Source organism: Diabrotica undecimpunctata, chromosome 8 (assembly GCF_040954645.1).
Source record: "Diabrotica undecimpunctata isolate CICGRU chromosome 8, icDiaUnde3, whole genome shotgun sequence".
In the NCBI taxonomy this organism is placed as follows: Eukaryota; Metazoa; Arthropoda; class Insecta; order Coleoptera; family Chrysomelidae; genus Diabrotica; species Diabrotica undecimpunctata.
This window is the reverse complement of record NC_092810.1, coordinates 73744660-73753909: the sequence shown is the minus strand read 5'-3', so window position 1 is coordinate 73753909 and position 9250 is coordinate 73744660. Positions and strand designations below refer to the sequence as shown.

The 9250-nt window shown below is 29.6% G+C and overlaps 1 long non-coding RNA gene across 1 annotated transcript in view; it reads right to left on the bottom strand.

Moving 5' to 3' along the window:
- Positions 1-209: 209 nt before the first annotated feature.
- LOC140447699 (uncharacterized) overlaps positions 210-9250 on the bottom strand; it is a 49733-nt gene continuing 40692 nt past the window's right edge. Inside the window, exon 3 of the long non-coding RNA XR_011951624.1 lies at positions 210-7608. This is a non-coding gene — a long non-coding RNA (uncharacterized lncRNA). The remainder of the gene's footprint in view (positions 7609-9250) is intronic.

Sequence of the window (9250 nt, the reverse complement as noted above, 5' to 3'; positions counted from 1 at the left end):
ATTTTTAAATCTGTTTAATATAAGAATTTCTTGTAGTTACGACCGAGGAAGCTTTTTTATCTTGTGATGTTCTTTCTCTGTCTCAATAGTAGAATTTCTTTATGCTAGAAAACCAACCCACAGTTTGGATTGTAGCGTTTTGGAATAAGCTAGTAAAAGGGTATCAGTAATATTTACAATAAAAGTCCAACTATTAAATTATACGTTTATTCAAAATAAAATTATAATCTAGAATTATAAATGTAAATTCTAAAAGTAGCCGAAAAACTTAAACCACTTACGTCGCGTCTACCCTAACTAATATTAAAAGAAGAAAAAAATCGTTGCAAACATAATGACAGTTTAATCGTTTGTTCTAGTTACTTTTCCTTATTGACGAACTGCAGTTTTTATGCATAAGTATAACGGGGATTTTTTTTTATTTTAGACGCAGACAAATGGTATTAAATTTTATAAAACATATTGTTTATAAATGATGCAAACATAAGCTGTCAGAACAAAATACATCATAATTATAAACTAAAAGTCTCACCTACATCCTAATAATAAAAAAGCTAATATCTCCAATTTCTTTGATATGTAGAAAAAGTTAATATTAAATAGACAAAACAACAGTTACACAATTATTACTAAACAATAAAAGCACTAAAAATAATTTAAAATGGCACAAAAGTCAAATTTAGTAAGAAAATAAGATAAAAAACTATTTAAAATGTAAATAGCACTTTACACATCTTTGAAGCATAAACAATGGTGAAATGTGTGAAAGTACATATTACTGTACTACCGACAGATTGAAGAGATGCCAAGAGTATAATAACAGCTATTCCTATATGAGTGACCAGAATTAGTACAAAACGAAGTAATGACTACTTACAGAGGGCCAGATATAACGAAGGGTATCCAACATATCCAGCAATCACTAGGGATGGGTTAATTTGGTGCATTTTTTAGAAATTTCTATCCTCAAAAAAGGAAAAAAAAAGATATAACGATGGAAGAAACCATAACATAAGCCAATAAACTAACAAAAAACAACAAAGCAGCGGGTCTGATCAAATACCAGTAGAGATAATAAAACTAACACAAGAGGAAAACATGCAAACATGGAAACTTGGGTATATACAATATACAATACATACATTATTCCTAAAGATTTGCTGATATCTCCTTTTCTAACATTAACCAAGAAACCAAATGCAAAAAAAGTCAAGATCATCGAACAATCAGTTTAATGGGCCACGCCCTGAAAATATTCTTGAATGTCATACATCTAATAATACATAAAATACTTAAAGGAATATATTAAAATCCCAAAACCCAAATTGGATTTAGAAATGCGATGGGAATGAAAAAATGCGATGGAAATAAGAAAATAGCTATTTGCCATAAACATAATCATACAAAGAAGTCTGGATGTCAATCAACCTCAATTAAAATTAAAAATCTGTTTTAAAGGAAGGAAATAGAGTATTAATTAAGATAGAAATTAAAAGCAATGTCAGACAAAGATATGTGCTGTCGTTCATCCTTTGCAATTTGTATTCAAAAGAAATAATTAAGGAAGTAATGGAGAAATTAACAGCATGCATAAAAGTAAATGGACAGCCCATTAACAACATAAGATTTGCATATGATACAGTCCCACTGAGTGAAAGTCTGGAAGAACTACAACCAATGATGATCGATATAGTAGTATAAGTCAGAGAAGATAATGGCAAATCAAGAAAGTAAAAATATATAAATATCTGGAAACTATAAACAACAAAAATAATAACTACACGGAAAAAGTTAGGTCAAGAATAAAGCAAGCAAGAAATGCATTCAATAAAATGAAAAAAAGTTCTACAGTAGCGACAATACAATGTTTTTAAAGATTATTAAAAGACTATTAAGATGCTATTTTCATTCTGTTTTATATTATGGTATGGAAGCTTGGACTCTAAAAAATGTATGACAGACCAACTAGAAGCATTTGATTCATCAGCCTATAAGAATAAGTTGGTGGATCGTGTCAAAAATTTTAAGGTGTAAAGGAGAATGGGAATAGAGAGGAAAGTGCTGAATACCATTAAAATTAGAAAGTTCTTCTTCTTCTTCTGGTTCCCATCCGTTTCGGATGGTGGAAATCATATTGGCAATCGTGACCTTGCTCGCTGCGGCTCGAAATAGCTCCGTTGAGGTTTTCTTAAACCATGTTCTTAAATTCCACAGCCATGATATTCTCCTTCTACTGGGTCCTCGCTTACCTTTGACTTTACCTTGCAATATAGACTGCATCAGGGAGTAATGGTGCTGATTTCTCATAACGTGTCCCAGATATTGCAATTTTATGCGTTTGATCGTTAACACAATCTCTGGTTCCTTCTTCATTTTTTCTAGAACTTCCTTGTTCGTGATCCTTGCTGTCCATGATATTCTCAGCATTCTTCTATAAAGCCACATCTCAAATGCTTTAAGTTTTTTAATAGTGGTGTCTGTAAGCGTCCATGCCTCCGCCCCGTACAACAACACAGAGAAAACATAGCATCTCAAATGTCTCATTTTTGTATCTAGGGATATGTTGTGAGTTTTAAAGATGGCGCTCATTTTGTTAAAGACCGTTCTTGCCTTTCCTATGCGGCAAGAACGGTCTTATTTCTCCTTGCTAATAACCATTTGTTTCGTTTTGTGGGTATTAATGTTTAGTCCGTACTGTTGACTGTACTCGTTTATGCTGTCCATTAGCCTCTGAAGTCCCTCTAAACTATCTGCTATCACCATGGTGTCGTCGGCATATCTAACATTGTTTACTCTTTTACCATTTAGAAGGATGTTCTAAATGGTGGGTCTAATGCTCGTTAAAAATTTTCTCTGAGTACATATTAAATATCAACGGAGATAGGATACATCCCTGTCTAACTCCGCGTAGTATTTTTATGTGATCTGTTTCTTCTCCGTTAATTTTCATGTATGCAGTCTGATTCCAGTATAGTTCTGAAATTATTCTGAGGTCTTTGTCATCCAGGTCTGCTTCTTTTAAAATGTTTATCATCTTTTGATGTTGAACTCTGTCAAATGCCTTTTCATAGTCGATCAAGCACGCTTATACCTCGCAGTTAACGTCCCTGCATCTTTGTATCAGTACCTGTACTTCGAAAAGTGCTTCTCTGGTACCCACTGCGTTAATGAAGCCGAACTGTCTGTCCGATATTTGTTCCTCGCACTTCTTATAAATTCTTCCATGGATGACTCTAAGAAACAGTTTCAACATGTGGCTCATCAGGCTGATTTTTCGATATTCTTCGAACTTTTTAGCCCCCCGTTTTTTAGGTATCGCTATGAATTATAATTTTAGCCATTTATCAGGGATGATTCCTGTATTGTATATTTTATTGAAGACAGCAGTGATCCAATTTATTCCTTCTTCCTCCAAGAGTTTTAAAAATTCAGCTTCGATATTATCAGGCCCTACAGCTTTCCTGCTTTTCATCCGTTTTATTGCTTCTTCTACCTCGGATTTAAGTATGTCCGGGCCCGTCATCCTCTCTGAAAATGGATGCCTATAATCCGTTCATTGATCTTGAAAAAGTGTCTCCAAATATATTCTCCATTTGTCTTTCATCTCTTGGGAGTCAATGATTAATTTTCCATTGGTGTCTATGAGTTTTATTTGTGTTCTCTTTTTAAAAGTACCCGTTATTTCTTTTACCTTTTTGTATACATTAAAATTGTCATGCTTGGCTTGTATTCTTTCTATTTCTTTACATTTCTTTACAGCTTCTTTTTCTTTAGCTTCTCTTGTTTTTCTTCTGATGTAAGCCTGCATTTTTTTAATATTATTATTAGAGAAATTCAGATTACTATTATTAGAAAGTTATAAGATTTGAAACATGACATGAGAGGTGAACGTTATATTCTGCTTTAAGTGATAATACAGTCAAGAATACAGGGAATGAAATCTGAGAGAAAAGATGTATCTCGTGGTCGATTGTCACTCCTTTAAACTATTTAACTGTTAACCGCTTCATTGCGCAGTAAACTTCTTAGAGGAGATGGCACACGAAAAAAAGACGAACATGAAATTATAAAATCATAATGAAAACCATACTTAACATTAGACAGTCTGGGAGATATTGCTTTATTCCTACTAAAATCTAATTGGTAAAAAATAAACAAAAAATCATGCTTGCAATATTGGGAAGTTTTTCTACTCGTAAATTGATAATATTTTACATGGAAATATAAGACAGTGGTTAAAGTAATAATATTGTTGTTTTAAAATAAAAATCTAAATAGGTTACACTACAAATATGGCGCTTTCGACCTTGAACGTTTTAGTATTCTCCATATTTATGCTGATGAATTTATTAGTGCAGTTATAACATTTAGTAGTAAAGGACGTTTAAGATTAAAGTGGCAATTGCGGTATAACATACCGCCCGGTAGTGTAAAAGTTACAATATTAATGGAGTGTGTTTATGTTTTACCACTTATAGAAAGATATCACAGATTCCCTTACCATCTAGTATATATTCAAGTGATCCAAAATTTTACGAATAATGATTTGAAACAATTAGAAGATTTCAAAAATATAAGCAATGAGGATGGAAGCTACACTATTGACAGTTAGATAATTTTGATTCAGAAAAAGATGAAAGTGATATAGAAGAACCAGATAAAGAAAACAAATAAAGGATTACCTTCCCAGAAATTTGTGAACAGGAAAACTTTTATATGGACGTAAAAAAATAAATTTAACTAAATAACAATATCCTATTGTTAATAATAAAATAATCCCATTGTTTCTGCTTTCTATTCATCAGTTTAACATTTTATATTATTTAAGGCCAAAGCAACCTCCTTCACTAAATATAATAGCTTTAACAGCTGAATATAAAAACAATTGTTTGCTACTGAAGACCTCTTTAAGAGGTCTTGAGGTCTCTATGAGGTTAACCGCATAGAAGGCGGTTTGAAATATGGATATGACAGAGAGATTGAAAAAAAAATAGATAGCAGCTATTTTATGCCTCTTTAATAAATTTATTGAAACTGCAGAAAAATTTATGTTTGAGTCATTACGTGTGTATTGACGAAAAATCTTGTCGAATGTTGTTGAAGTTTTAGAAGTTGATGAGGATTTAAGATGTATATGCCCAAAAAACCTGCTAATTGGGGCATAAAAAATATGTGTGTTGTAATATGTCACAAATAATTATTTGTACAATGGTTACTTATTCTGGTAAATATTCATATAGTCAGGACTTATAGTGTTTCATCACAAGCAGTAATAAGGTTAGTAAAGCCCATAGAAAAAAATAGGTAACCAAAATATAACAGTAGAAAATTGGTTTAGTAGTTGGCAAGTTGTAACAAAATTACAAAAAAGGAAACATTTTTGGGTACACTAAAAAGCAAGCCGATAATTTCCTCTTATTTCTTATCCAACAGACTAAAAAAATGGTATTAAATTGTATAATTATATTGAAAATTTTATTTTACTTTCTAGAAAATAAGGCAGTATTACTTATTTCATCCATGCATCATTCTCCAAATGGTGATCCTAAGACTGATAAACCAAAAATTATTATAGATTATTATATGACCTTGGAAAAAAGTGAAAATTACTCTTCTGGTAGCTGATCTCATAGATGGCTGAGGGCGGTATTTCTTTAAATGATAAATATGTGTGGTATAAACCCATATATTTTAGATCAAAAGTATAAATAATTCACACCAATAGATCGTAGTTTATTTCTCAAATCTGTGGCTTAGTATACCATATATGCATCAGATATATTTTGGAACTCTTAATTTAACCAAAAACATAAAAAGTCGTATGGAGGGTCTGTTGCAGATTGAAGAAACTACTGAAGCTAAAAATTCAAAGGATGAATGACTTGTAAAAAAAAACCTGCTACTTATGTCCAAGTAAAATAAAGCAAATAACATTTTTTGATGTTTATGGAGAATGTAGTTACTACGGCTATTTGTTTAAAATAACTAAAAAATATTAAGAACTTGCATACATAATCGTCAAAAATTAAAATGCTTAGACATATATTTTTTCCATTTGTGTATGAAGATTTGATTTAAGTTTTTTTTATTTCGAAAAATACACGCCAATTATTATTTATCTTAAAAAAACTGAAATAACAGACGTTAACGTTGAGCATCAATCAACAAAACATTTTGTTTTTTAAAAAAGTTTTTTTCAAAGATATACCTGAATGCAAGAACGTATTTAAGTGACTTACTTTCAGTGGTATCCCATACCGATGGTAACGATAGGGTAACATTTTTTAATCATAGCTGTTAAAGGTTCATTTGAAATAAATATTATCTTAGAACACATACAACTAAATTAAAATTTCTTCATTACAAAAATGTTGCCAAAAAGTCTGTCAAAATGTTTTCTCTGATCAATGGCTTGATCAAGCTTTTTAATATACGAGAAAAACATTAGTACACATTTCACAATGTAATATGATATGATGATTTAAAGGTATAACGGCAAAAAGGGTAATAAAAGTTCTACACAGAATTATCAAAGTATCAAATCTTCATAAACATTTTATAAAAAAAAGACTCAATCTAAACCAATAATTAAGTTTATGGTATATACATCAAAGTCACTAAACATATAAGGCATTTATTTTTATTGGAAATTAACCATAATTTTAGTTTTATATACGATTATTTTTACGTTTCGATTTATACTTCGGAAATCGTTCAAATATCCTCAAAATACAAAATAATTTGTATTTTCCAAAGTGGAACTCGAAACGTCAAAATAAACGTATTTAAAACTAAAATTTCGATTAATTTCCAATAAAAATAAAAAGCCACAAGAAAATAGCTTCAGTATAATATTAGTCGTAGTATCATATGTACAGTCTTTTTATGGGATAATTAATAATTTTACAAGTTTGTGAAAGTAAACGTTTGAGAGGAAGTATACAAGTGTATCATGATAAAAAGAAAACCATGTGAAAATAAACACCGCATATAAATCACTAAATTAAATAAGGTAAAAAGAGCTTAAAATGATCGTGATACTAGGATTAATGTAAATTGATTGTAAATGTACCTATAAAGATTTATTAATTTTGCAAGCATAATATTTGTATCCATATTAATATTAAAATATATAAAGAACTGAATTTAAAAAAAAATGGTTAATCTTAATACCTAGATAAAATCAAACAGTTTTCTTCTTTAGATGGTAGTAATTTCTTTGTAATTTTATACCTTAGATGAAACTATTGTCAACTTTTGAGATTCAATTTTCAAGTTCTGTCTGATATAACATTCACGTAATACTATGGTTTTATAAAAAATGTTTAAGGGTAACATTTTTACATCACAATACCATAAGAAAATTAAAGCGGTTAAAATATGTAATACATTAAGCGCAGCCATAATTTCAAAATAAATTTTGATTGGATTGGATTGGATTAGATTGTTATATTCAGTAAAGATGTATACCATATAATGAACTCTGGAAAGCAACAGCATCATCATATACACGCCAATATGTACAAAGAGTTTTTTTGTTTTGATGACCATATACAATTGTGAAAAAAACTCTAGTATTTGTAATAAGGGATAATACATCAACAAGACCTAGAATAAAATAAAGTTATATCAGATACATTGTAAATTTTTTTACTTAAAAAGTACGCTTTTCGATGTACATTGATTAAAAATGTTTACTTCGTCGTGACTTTTACTCAAAGCAGGCTTATACTAATATTTCATCTTTTCTTGCAAAACGGAAGTTGTAAACCGGTACAGATATTTTTAAATATTTAAGTGGACTAAACATAGTTCAGATCATGGACGTATAAACATAGTATCTGTGTTTATACGTCCATGGTTCAGATATATAAAGTGGTGTCCGTTTTCTACCAACTAAAGTAGATTACACCACGTAACGTTACCACTCAGTCGAGTGAGAAATTTGCTTAGGAAACTGTTCTTCTCTCTTCTACTCTGTTTCTGGTTCTGGCTGTAATAACGTTCAATTTATTTTTGATACCCTCCGTATTTTTGGTTTATTAGATTACAAGGTGCGCCATAGGTTTTGCTAGAAGTTATCGGAACATACAAACAGTGTGACTTGTCGTCCTAGCCTTTTATATAGATATCTCTCAGTGCTAATTTGGAACTTTGTTTGTCTTCTATTTTGGATAGTTTTTGTTATGTTACTTACATCTAAGTTTTTTCACAATACAGTTCATCGAACATTGTTGATCTTTTATAATATTGATTTAGTTCTGTTTTTTCTAATTTAAAACAGAACGTTTTTTTTTTAGTCTCTATTGTTCATAAATTAAGCTATTTCTTTCAGTTCCAACTTATTATGCTGCATATCTGTTGCAAGGTAAACCAAGCGTATTTTTTGTCTCTATCAATGTTTGTCTTGTTTATGATATCCTTTCTTTTATTTTCCAACTTTTAACCAAGTTACTTCAATTAACCATGTACTCCACTATCATAGCGAACTTCATTGACATATATATATATATATATATATATATATATATATATATATATATATATATATATATATATATATATATATATAAATATATATATATATATATATATATATATATATAAATATATATATATATATATATATATATATATATATATAACAAGAAAAAGGATAATGCGAGTTAATAGTAAAATAAAGGTAAAAGATATCGGCATAGCTCGCAATAAAAAGAGAAAAAAATAATAAAATATGTGTATAAGATGGAAGGCAACCGTATATACGTATTTCTTATTTCTATCACTTTATATATATATATATATATATATATATATATATATATATATATATATATAAAGTGAAAATTAAGGTAAAAATAAGAATTTAGTGTACTCCAGAGAAAGTGTGTTTTTAATATTTAAATTCCACGAACGATTACTTCTCAATATATTTTTAAAGTACAAAATGTGAGCTACAAAATTTTACGGAACACTGGACTTTGAAAACAAAAAACGGTTGGATTTTTTGAAAATAAAATTTTATTTGTAAGCGTTTGTAAATGTAGATAGGAAAGACTAACAGTAAATTTTTTAATTTGTTTAGAAATAAGTGAAAATTGATTTCTAAGACCACCGATAACAATAGAGTTTGACTTTGAGTTGCTCCAAATGATTGTATGATGTAGATTTTGTTGTCAAGCCAGAAACTGGCTTGAAAAAAATAGGTAGTGTGTTGTGTGTATAATAAAACGAAAGGAGAATGTCTCTG